General features: G+C 41.3%; 1 non-coding gene across 1 annotated transcript; it reads left to right on the top strand.

The window, feature by feature from the left end:
- Positions 1-2189: 2189 nt before the first annotated feature.
- On the top strand, positions 2190-2295 carry LOC141604015 (small nucleolar RNA R71). The gene has a single exon (XR_012525843.1). It is a non-coding gene; the product is annotated as a small nucleolar RNA R71 (small nucleolar RNA).
- Positions 2296-11988: the final 9693 nt, after the last annotated feature.

Below are 11988 nucleotides of genomic sequence, written 5' to 3'. Positions count from 1 at the left end.
ATGAACTTTCCTCGTCTCTTTTTCTTTCCCATCAGCTTTGACGTTAGGCTCCACAATTTGATTGATTTTAATTGCATTTTGACCATTGACATCTCCTGCATCTATTCTATCTGTACCTGCAGCAAGGAAAACAGACGAACGTTCCTCCTTTTCGCTCTCAGTCTGAGGCGGAGGGGTCACAATTGCAGCACAAAATTCCAAATATTCATCTGGAGTGTCATTATGGGAGTCAGTAAAGGAAAGTGCATTGCACGGTTGAGCTTGCATGGGAGCCCTACGAGACTTAGATTGATGGAAAATAAATTCCTCATCTCCTACCTGAAATGTGAGTGTCTTCCCCCCGACATCTATCACTGCGCGAGCGGTGAATAAAAATGGTCTCCCTAAAATAATAGGGATGTGAGTGTCCTCGGGAATATCAAGCACTGCGAAGTCAACGGGAATAACGAATCTCCCGATTTTAACAGGTATGTCCTCTATTACTCCTAACGGCCGTGATATGCTACGGTCGGCCATCTGTACGGTCATATTAGTACAATTAAATTTAGTCAAACCAAGTCTCTTTGCAAGAGACAGAGGTATGACGCTCACGCTAGCACCAAGATCGTATAGCGCGTTATCAATCAAATAGGTACCTATGTGACAGGTATCGAGAAACTACCCGGGTCTGACTGTTTAGGTGGCAGCTTATTTTGAACTAGGGCAGTCCCTACTTAGGTTAAAGCTACCGTCACATGATCATTGATATGCCTCTTACGTGATAAAATTTCTTTCATAAACTTTAAATAAGAGGGTACCTGTATCAGCAACTCGGCGAATGGAACAGTGACCTGTAAGCTTTCAGGAGCTCGGCAAATTTACCGAACTGTTGATTGGCTTTCATGCTCTGTAATCGCCTTGGGAAGGGCACGGTAATAGGAATCTCGAGCCCTTTGTTTCTCTGTTCCGACGTCTCAGCAGGTTCAAGCTCTTTATCACTCGATCGAGACTTTTTACCTCTCGATCAAGTCCTTCCAGGTGAAATTTCACTCAATCGAGCAATAGCAGGCTCTCGATCGAGTTCTTCATTAAGCACAGTGTTCGATCGAGGTACATTTTCACTCGATCGAACAGTTTCTTCAAATTTTTCACTCGATCGAGTGATTTGCACCTCTTGATCGATCTCTTCATTATCCAGTTCACTCGATCGAGTAGAATTTCCCTTCGATCGAGTGCTTTCAGCATTAATTCTACTCGATCAACCCCCTAAAACCAGTCGATCGAGTATATTCTTCGTGGTTAACTCTTTTTCCGCAACAAATGACTATTCATCGTCATTAACATCCTTCCTCGGGTCTGATATGTCATGTGAAATTGACAAATTTGGTCCTTCATAAGAACGACCACTTCTCAAATTAATCAAATTCACCGTCTCGTGCGGATTCTTATTAGCTTGAGACGGCAAGTGACCCTGTTTCCTCGTGGACTGGTTCGCGGCTAACTGAGCGACATGGGTTTCAAGTGACTTGACTGAAACTTCTTTTTGTTGGTCACTCATTTGCCATTGCTTTGTCAATGACTGAAGCATTGACTTCAGCTCAGCTAGCTTACTTACCCCACTTGAAGATGATGCACCTTGATTCGGTGGAGGAAAAGAAGGAGGCTTTTGGAAGCCTTGTTGAGCCTTGTGAGGAGGGACATATGGCTACTGCTGCTGCGGTGGATGGGTGGGATTAAGAACATTTTGACTTGTCCACCTCAAATTGGGATGGATAGCCCCTTGATTGTTGTAATAAGAACCTTCTCCTTGCCTATATTGCTGAAAAGCAAGGACTTGTTCTTTCTAAGTAAGACAGTCAATAGCAGTATGACCGTCATTGCTTCCACACCTCTCACAAGTGACAATTTCCTGTCTAGTCAACAGATGAACCGTCTGTTGATCTCCAGCAGTTTGCGGCTCCATTCTATCAAACCGGGCATTCATGGCTTCCAGCTGAGCCACAACTGCCTTATCAACTGAATGGACCGTTTGAATACCATCCCGTGGGTTTCCATATTCAGCACAATGGGTCGCCATCTCCTCAATAATGCCCCATCCCTTATCATCATCAATATTTTTCTGAAATCTTCCGTTGGATGAGGCGTCAAGTATAGTTCTATGGTCATCATACAACCCATTATAAAATTGGTTGCACAAGAACCATTGATCAAAACCGTGATAAGGAAGAGACCTCACTAACTTCTTGAACCGACACCAAGCTTCATAGAAAGTCTCATCAGGTGCCTGCTTAAAACTGGTAATCTTTCCCCTCAGCTGATTAGTACGTTGCGGAGGGAAGTATCTTTTGTAGAAGGCAAGTGCGAGAGTCTCCCATTTGGTGATACCAGCAGCTGTTCGGTCAAGATCAGTCAGCCATTCACGGCCTGAGTCAGTCAGAGAAAACGGAAAAAGAACTTCCTTTATCTTGTCTTGTGTTACTCCCTTTGTAGCGAGAATAGTAGAACAGTAATCAGTAAAGACCTCCATGTGCTTCCCTGGATCTTCACCCGCCACACCCCAGAACAGATTTCTCTCCACCAAGTTTATGTATGACGGACGGATATCAAAAGTATTACCGTCCTCAGTTTGGAGGTTGAAACCTTTAGGAATAGAGGATGCTTTAGGCTCCGAGTGACTTGCAATATTCGACATCTTTACTGGTTTGGCAGAAATGAGATTGTCTTCTTCTAAAAACTGGTCTTCTGCAAATAAAAAGTGTTGTAGCTCGGGCTCGAAAGTACTCGTGTCTTCCTTTCGAATTTCTCTTTGCAGACAGAGTCTATGCCGAAACAGTCTTTCTGGCTCAGGATTAGCATGAACTAACTCCAACCTGTTTGACTTGGGCATACACAGCACTGAAATAGATAAATGAGAATTGTCTCAAGGAATAAAAATTCCCTAAGACGGATAAAAATAAACGAAAACAAAAACAGATAGGGCTATTGCCTACCCGGCAACGGCGCCAAAATTTGACAAGCTAGTCGTGTACCTACCAAAAATAACCAACTGGTCACTAACTAATATAGATAGGGAAGTCGGTCGATCTCCACAGGGAGGCAAGATATATGTTAAGGTCCGTCTATTTAGGTCACAATTGGGGGTTTAAAATTGGTCTTCTAAACTAAAAAGGCTTAAACTAAAGAGCAGTAAAGAAAGAGCAATAAAAGGCAGAAAATATAGTAAAAGTGATCAAATAAGAGAGAACATGCCAGGATTTCGGTTCACCATGGTAGTCTAGTGACTCAACTGCAAATAGCCTAGATAATCTAATGTGAGCCGGATACAGAAAAGGTCCTTCCGGTCCACTTTCTATACTAGATTTCCACTAACTTAACTTCCGTCCTCGTCAGGGTAGTCTACTGTTCATAGCAGGTCTCTTTAGTCCAATCTTCCGATCCAGGAGTAAATTTAACCAGATTAAAAGGTAACTTAGAAGCGTGCACTCAACTAAGTCGGTATTATAATTATATTGCCATGGGTACAGATTCTCACAAGCAAACAATCTAGTCTATTCGCTACATCGTCACAATCCTACCACGGATCCCCTAATCCCAAAATGAAAGGATTTAGCTACTCATATCGTTAATGATGTCAATAATAACAACAATGAATGAACTAATAGGAAGCATGATGAAATAACAATAAAATTGCATAAATATAATTAGGGCAGAAATTAATGATGAGAGAAACAAGGAATTAAAGCAATAAATAACGATATTAAGAATAATAAAGGAAGAGAGATTACAATAACATGCGATCCGGCGTAAAGAACAACCAAAAATCCAAGCAAAAGAGATTCGAAAGCAAGTTACAGTGAAGAGAGTATTAAGAGAGATTAAGAGAGTAAAGAGTGGCGTTCTTAGAATGTATAAAAACGTAATTAATAACCTAATTATCAATGCTTAAATAGAAAAACAAAGTCCATAAACGAAATAAGGCAACATGGTTGATTAAGCCCGTGAAAACTCAAAACCTCACGATCGAGCAGTATAAAACCACTCGATCGAGGACTTCAGGAGATACTCCTCTCGATCAAGTAGAAAAGTTACTCGATCGAGGAAACCCAGAAAACAGCCTTTCGATCGAGCACGACAAACTGCTCGATCGAACTCTTCAGCACTTCAAACCACTCGATCGAGCCAAAATGCTTCTCAATCGAGTGTTCTTCCTCCAAGTCAGCTTCAAACTCATCATTGACTGCTTCGTTGACCATTCCTTCACGCATCCCAATGCAATACTCTCGCTCTAACATTCCCGTCTCCTCAAAATGCATGCAAAACAGGACGAAAAGAATACGGTTTCGCCACTTTCAGGTTCATTTATGCAAAACAGACAAAACGAACCAAAGTAGCCAATTCGGGGCATAATGCAATACAAAACAGCACCAAAGTGCATAGAAATACGCGCAAAATAAGACTAAAAATGCTATATAAAATGCACGTATCAACCAAAGATGAAGATGATCAATAGTGTTAAAGTCATGTGTTGTAAGGAGATCTTTAACTCGAATTTATGTCTAGGTGCAAAAACAACAGTTTAGTCAACTGTTACTTATGACTCGTCCTTCAAAGAAATATTTCGAAAATATTTGAACTATTGTTAAAATTCTTTCAATGTTCACAAAAAATGTTTTGATGTCTTTGAAGAAAATAAAGCTTTCAATGTCTTGCTAAAGAGTTTGCTTGCACAATAAGACACTTTCTATAAATGGGTTGTTTGCATTTACATTTATGCAAATGTTTATGTGTGGACAGCGGGCCGCCCACGGGGGCGCTTGGTTGAGAAACGAGGGACAAGCGTTTGCATTTTGTATGGAGTCGCCACCAATTTTTATGGGAAATTGGAACCGTTCGAATACCTCGTGTCATGTCAAGACACAAAGTAGTGACATGAACACTAAGCAATCGTTACCCTTAGCATTCTATGTCTAGAATGACTCTCGTGGATGCCAATGAACACGGGTGCTCACGGAGATCTGGAGTAAGGGGTGAGGGTACGTATTAGGAAGCTCTTTTGATCGAACACCTAATCCCGCCCGCCTCGATAGCGGCCTCTACTAATGATTAGGGAGTTTATTCATACTTGATATATCGTCGGCTATATGCATGCAATGCAACATCCATTGTTTTGATCCTAGCATGTGAAGATTAGACTAAGTCGGTGGACAATTAATTAGCAAACAATTGGGTCGAAGTTGGATTTAAATGTTGATTACATGTGAAAGCATACAAGCAATAAAAGATACAAAGCAATAATTATAAATTATAATAATGAAAAATACATTAATTACAAAGGACTAGGTGATTCATGTCGAAAATACCTTTAAAACGGATAATTTGAGAAAGAGAAATAAAAGAATAAAACACGACAGATCAGAAGGTGATAATACGAATATTAGTGAATTAATACATAAGCTAATTAAACTACATCAAGGCAGAAAAGGAGTTCAGAGACAGAACTCATCCTGGAACAGGCGCAGCAGGCACTGCGCCCTTTGGAAGAGGCGCAGCAGTTGCTGCGTCTGTTCCAAGGATGAGTTCTGGCTGTGAAGCCGGAACTGCAAACCGTTAATGTGAATTGTTAATTTTATGGACCGATTAAATTATCTACTCGGATGAAAGTAATTAATGGATTATTTACATGCGATTAAAGTCATAAAAACAGTAAAGCATGGATGAGACGGAAACAAACGGACTAATTATGTGAAGGGCCGATGTTAATGAATAATTAATAAAACAAACTAACTAAACTAATTACTAACGTGATGAATACGACGAATTAATGAATAAACAGATTAGAATGTATCAACAATAAATCCCAGAAACTCAATATGATGAAATTGAACTTCTAAAACTCGAATTGAACATTAATGACGAAAAACCCGCAAATATTGGATTATAAGGGATTTTAAGTCGGATTTATGACAATTAAAACATGTGAATTATGGATGAATAATATACATATGAATTATTAAACTATCATGATGAACGAATTAACAGACGAACAAAACAAAAGAAATATTTTTGATACGAATTACGAGAGGACGGAGGAAGAAGAAAAGAAGCGAGAATCTGCGCGGCCTCACGAAGAGCGCGGCAGTGCTGCGCTCCTTCGAAGAGGCGCAGCAGTTGCTGCGTCTTTTCTCGACGTCTGTCTACCAGAAATCCGCAAAAAAGGTTTTAAAGACGTTTTTAGAAATCGGTTTTAATTAGATGTTTTCGACATAAACCTTACAATGATGATACGATAAGATAAATAACAATAAATAAAAGAGAGATTAATACACCCTCAGACTTACATGTTGACGGAACGAGAAGGACTAAGAAAATCGATTAGTGATGCTCGACGCGAATGCAAAGAGAGTGCCCTCGAAAGAGGAAAACGATTTATTAATTTAGATTGATTGAGTGTAGTTGGTCAAATTGGTCGGTCATGCAACGGAGAGGCTGGTACCCGGAAAGATCCGAGCTTACGTGGTCGGAAGTCCAAGCATGTAGGCGCCAATTAGTAAGAATGAAGTCTAGAATGCAAAGGGAGAAGAGAAGGGCGGACACTCGCGTGAGAAATATGAGGAACGAAGGCTCCTATTTATACTAATCACGCGACGGAATTATGGTAAGACTAGGATACGGAAGGAAAGATCCGGAAATAACCGACTTAGGTTAAACGCGGAAACTTGGACAAAAAGAAAGCCCTGGAAAAGGCGCAAGCGGTGCTGCGTCCCTTGGAAGAGGCGCAGCACTTGCTGCGTCCTTTCCCGGGTAGGTTCCTCTGCGCGTAGAAAACGCGTTTGACAGTCTGTCGTATTTTAGGCATAACTTTCTCTACAAGACTCGTATTTAGGTGATTTCGGTGGCGTTGGAAAGCTAAGAAAGAGATCTAGAACTTTCTGTGAAATAGGCCTGACCCATAAAAGTCGTTATCAGCTCGTAAAATGGGCCTAAAGGTCGGGTTGTCATTTAAGCTAAATGAAATGCACATTTTATAATGTAAACTTTTAGTTTAGCCCAAAGAAGTGACATGGGACTCAAAATGAGATATAATTTCAACATTTTATGACATCCTAACCTTAGGTAGACAAGCATATTGCTTTGACTCGGGATTTGACGGTTTTATGAAATGAAGACGGTTTTTTGACCCGGACTCCAAATGTACTCTAATTACTGCCAAAACGACCGTAATGACACCTATTTGACATTTATGAGGTAGACATTAATGTTTGAGCAATCACTTGACGATAATCTTACGAACTGTCATAAATCGTTCCGCGTAGTAAACATGCGGCCCAATCATAACCGGGTGGTTTGCGAGGGGTGCAGAAACGAGGTGTCTACAGAGCCCCCACTTTGACTGAGGCTTGGACAAGGCGAAAGTCAAAGTATAGCCATCAGGTCAATCGAAGATTACAACCTGACGACTATGGCGACGCAAGGCGGTTCAAGGGGTCTGAACCAAGGACCTGTCGTCGGGAACATTTTAGAGTCTGTCGACTATCGGGGAGGGTCGTTTAAAGTCCATTAGACTACGTAAGGAAGCTCGCCAGCCATAAGAAGAAACCATACCTGAGATACCCCTGGGTGAAACGGGACTGAAGACGCTTCGGCAAAACTCTTTGGTCTGAAGATAACTTGGTGTCTCGAAGGCATTAGGGTCACAGGATTACAAGAAACTTCTTAACACTTCTGAAGGCTAAACTCTGAAGGCTATCTCCCTCTAAAGGGAAGGCTGAAGGATAATCCTCTCTAAAGGGAAGGCTGAAGGATACTTCTCTCTAAAGGATTGAAAGGGGACTTAACTAAAAAGGGGTTATCTGAAGGTTACTGAAAGGATTATTCTGAAGTGTCTGAAGAAATAAAGGATTATCTGAAGGGAGGAAGGCTGAAGGAAGGATTATCCTGAAGGGGATATCTAAGGGTTATCTGAAAAATCAAGGTAAGTTTCTGAAAGGTATGAAGGGATAATGGATTATGTGAAGGTTATCTGAAGGGTCATCTGAAGGTATAAAGGATTATCTAAAGAATCATGTGAAGGGTTGTCTGAAGGGATTATTCTGAAAGATATCTAAAGGATCTAAAAGATCTAAGGGTTTATCCTGAAAGGGTTATCTAAAGGTACATGCAAGTTTATGAAAGATCTGAAGGGTTTATCCTGAAAAGGGTTATCTAAAGGTATGAAGGTCTATCCTGAAAAGGGTTACCTAAAGGGATGAAGGATCACCTGGGGGTATCTGCCTGTCTCTGTCCTCAAGCAAACTCTCACTGGGGAATAAAACGATAACTTCGGGGAATCTGCTTGTCTATGTCCTCAAGCAAACTCTCGTTGGGTGAGCAATACTGCAAAATACCGCTGCGCTGGAGAGAAATGACGATTAGGAACATCTTGATCGTCATGGAAGAACCCTTGGTGAGCAATATCTTGCAAAAATACCGCTGCTACTGGACATAACAATTTGAGCGATCTTGCAAAATATCTTCTTCTTGGGGGGAGAATGGAGACTTGAGCGAAGCCCCCAGTTAGAGCGAGCACTGCTTCTGATACTTACCTGCATGGTTAGTAGCCACACAAGAATGCAACCTAATAGGAAAACAACACACATCACATGAGGAAACGCAATTAGCACGTGGACCTCAAATGAGGAAACACTTAGGTTTTGCAAAAGTCGTTTCTTTATAAAAGTCGTTTAAAACTTGTTCAAAAAAAGTTTCTCGCTTGTAATACGTTATGCATATTCAATGGGCTTTAGACACATGACTTGACATGACGCAGATCTTATATGGACGTGACGCGAAATGTAGACTTAGGTTTGACTGACGCGACATTAACTTAGGTTTGACGCGACACAGAGATGACTTTGACAGACTTTGCTTAAGCATGCGCAACCCCTAGCCAAGTGTGGGTGACAATGCGTATCAGTTCCAAAGGTATAATAATTGCAAGAATGATGAAGGCATATAAAGGCAAGGCATGAGCCATGGATCATCTGTCTACTAGGACTTCTTTCACCACCGTTTGCTGTAAAAGAGACCCCTCTTGAGGCACGATGACTTGGAGAATTGATCTAAGATCTTTGTCATTGTCCGGACCGAGTACTAGCTAGACTTAGATGAGAGAGGAAAATAAAAGAAGGGTGGCATCTTGGAAGAGAAGCCCCCAGAATGAGAAGATGACTCTGGACTTTGGTAAAAAAGGGCTGGGCGACAATAAGGAGCCCCCAGTATAGAGGTGTTGGTTGTGGAAGGGATGTTAATTGAGGTTGGAAGGTTTAAATAGAGGTTGGTTGATAATTTAGGTGGTTGATAATTGAGATTGAAGGTTGGGAGTGGGGATGGTTGTGTCCTTGAGGACTGCCTACGTATTCACGTGAAGTGAAATCAAACCAGATCGTAGTTCAAGTGTGTGCCTAAGCTATGTTGTTAGGACCTTAAAGTGCATGGGTCAGGAGAGTATATTCCTTTGGTGACTCGAAGAATCGATTTGAGATAACTCCCTCTGATCATAGACCAAAGAGGTATGATCAAGTTTGTAAAAATTTCCTTGTCATGTGAGCACACTTAGTGGACCCTAAGGATGATATGGGTATGTCCCGTTCTGGGTAGCAAAGTATTTGAAGACTCCGTGTATGGGTCAAGGTGAAACTGGATTGGATATTTGGAATGTGGAGCTCGGTAATAAGAGGCTTTGATGAACAAATCTCTGGAGCTTGATTTTGTGGTGTTAAGGCTTTATGGGGTTATGGCTTGTAATGTGGCTTGGAAATGGAGTCTCTTGGCTTGATGTAGCCTGAGCACATAAAGGTAGGTTAATTGATGTGGGATCAAGTTTCCATGTCTTGGCCCTAAAGGATGGGTATACTTGACGAGTTTGAGAGGATTCTCAAAATTCCTAACTATCTCCCTATAACGGTCTCGAGAAGGACTTAGGGTGTGTGATGTGTGAAAGGCTAAGTGAGGATGCTAGCTAACCATCTTGATTGGTTTCTTGATTCTATATAGACTTCGGCAGTATTTAGTTCAGCCTTTGATTCCAGGCTTGTTCTTGATTCAGACTCAGATTCTTGGTCTAGAATATATTTCGGATTTTTGCTCGGATTCTTGATTCCAGTTTTCGAAGATAATTTTGACTTTGGATATTGACTTGCTCGATAATTGAGCTTCTTCTTTTGACTCTTTTGTCTCGGATCACAGGCACAATTGTGGCCTTGGATATTGATTTTGGGTACTTCTCTTGATTGAGCCTTTGTCTTTGATCATGGCTCGTATCGTCTTGGACTTTCTTGTTACCATGGATTTGGGTCAAACTAGCACCTTTTGATGTGAAACGGGTTGGTCTTTTAGTAACACGGGTTGTTTATTGTGGGGAATGGGCTTGCCTTCCGTCATGGATCGTTAACAAGGGAGAAGGTCTGGATTCGTCCTAGAATCTCTTGGGATAGGCTCGTCCTAAATTAGGGTTATATTGAGGTTTCTATTGCCAGACATGGAATAGGTAAGAAAAGAACACGGAGTTTCAGGTCCTCTACAACTTGGAATGGAACATCACATAAGTGTACTCACATTGACTGACATGCGTTGTTGTTCGTTTTTTAAAAAAATGTCTCAAACCAATTCTTGTTGTCACAGGAAAAGGGTAAAGGAAGAGATAGGATAGAATATGTGGATTGAAAATTATATTTTTATTGAAATGAATAATGAATGTATTTAACATAGATATGAGAAGACAGGTGACTCGTGGGACAGCCCCCAGGTTGTCACTAGAAATGGGAATGGACACAGAGAAAGATACTAGAACAAATATGAAATAGAAAGCCTAAGACTCGGACTCGGACTCGGACTTTGACTCGATCCTAGAACTAGACTCGTAATCATCGGCCCATGCTTGAACATTTTCCCTTCCAGCAACTGGCTTCGGCATTTGGCTTTGAGCATTCACCCATTTGAGCACCCCGTCCTCATTATTGGGAACACTGGAAGGGTAATAGTCAAGAAAAGTTTCTTGATAAGTGGTATATCCATGAGGATTGCCTAAGCTACCCTGTGGGTTAAAAGTTGAGAGGGACAACCTCCCACTTTCAAACATATCCTGAATGACATGCTTGAGCTTATAGCACATCTCAGTATCGTGTCCTTTGCCTCTGTGATACTGGCAATATGAATTTTCGTCCCAGAACTTGGACCTCTTCTCTGGATCTGGTGTAGGACCGATAGGCTTCAACATTCGTCGCTCCATGAGTCTCTGAAGGGCATCGGTGTATGTAATACCAATGTTGGTAAATTCCCTAGGAGATGTGCCTTTATTTTCGGAAGTCTTTGTGAATGACCTTGAAGAGTTGTTAGGTTTCTTTGACGAAGGATCCATGAGGATGCCTTTATTGATTTTGATTCCCGGATAAGAAGAACTAAGAATAGATTGTCTACTTATTGCTTTCTCCTTAGGACTGTCAAATTGAGGGTTTGTCTGGACATTCTTCATCTTGAAAGATTGGGTCTCAAGCTTCCTATCCATTTCAGTAAATTGATTCTCCATGTTGGAAAGCCGGGAGTTTAGAGTATCAATGGCTCCCCCTATTTTGGAAAGCATGAGCATTCCACTTTGAACATCGTCCTGCTTTGGTGCTTTGATTTCTTTGTCATCACGAGGACCGAGGATACGAGAGAAGTCTAGGAATGATTCTTCATCGTGTTTAGTGCTGTTAGACCCAAGAGGTTCGGTTCCATCGAATTGCTCCACAAATGGTGGCATTGGAAGCTTGCCATCTTCGATCATATCCTGAATGGTGTGTTTCAAGAGAAAACACTCTTCAATATCATGACCTCTACCTTGGTGATATATGCAATATTTGTTGCCCTTCCAGAGATTTACCTGTTTCTCTAAAGGTGGATCCGGAGTCGGACCTATTGGATGTAGCTTACCTTGGGCAGAAAGTCTCTTCAAAGCATTGGCATAAGACATACCTAAATCGGTAAGCACCC

This window comes from Silene latifolia, chromosome 9 (genome assembly GCF_048544455.1).
Source record: "Silene latifolia isolate original U9 population chromosome 9, ASM4854445v1, whole genome shotgun sequence".
Classification (NCBI taxonomy): Eukaryota; Viridiplantae; Streptophyta; class Magnoliopsida; order Caryophyllales; family Caryophyllaceae; genus Silene; species Silene latifolia.
The sequence above is the reverse complement of the archived record's forward strand: the minus strand, read 5'-3'. Positions and strand labels throughout refer to the sequence as shown.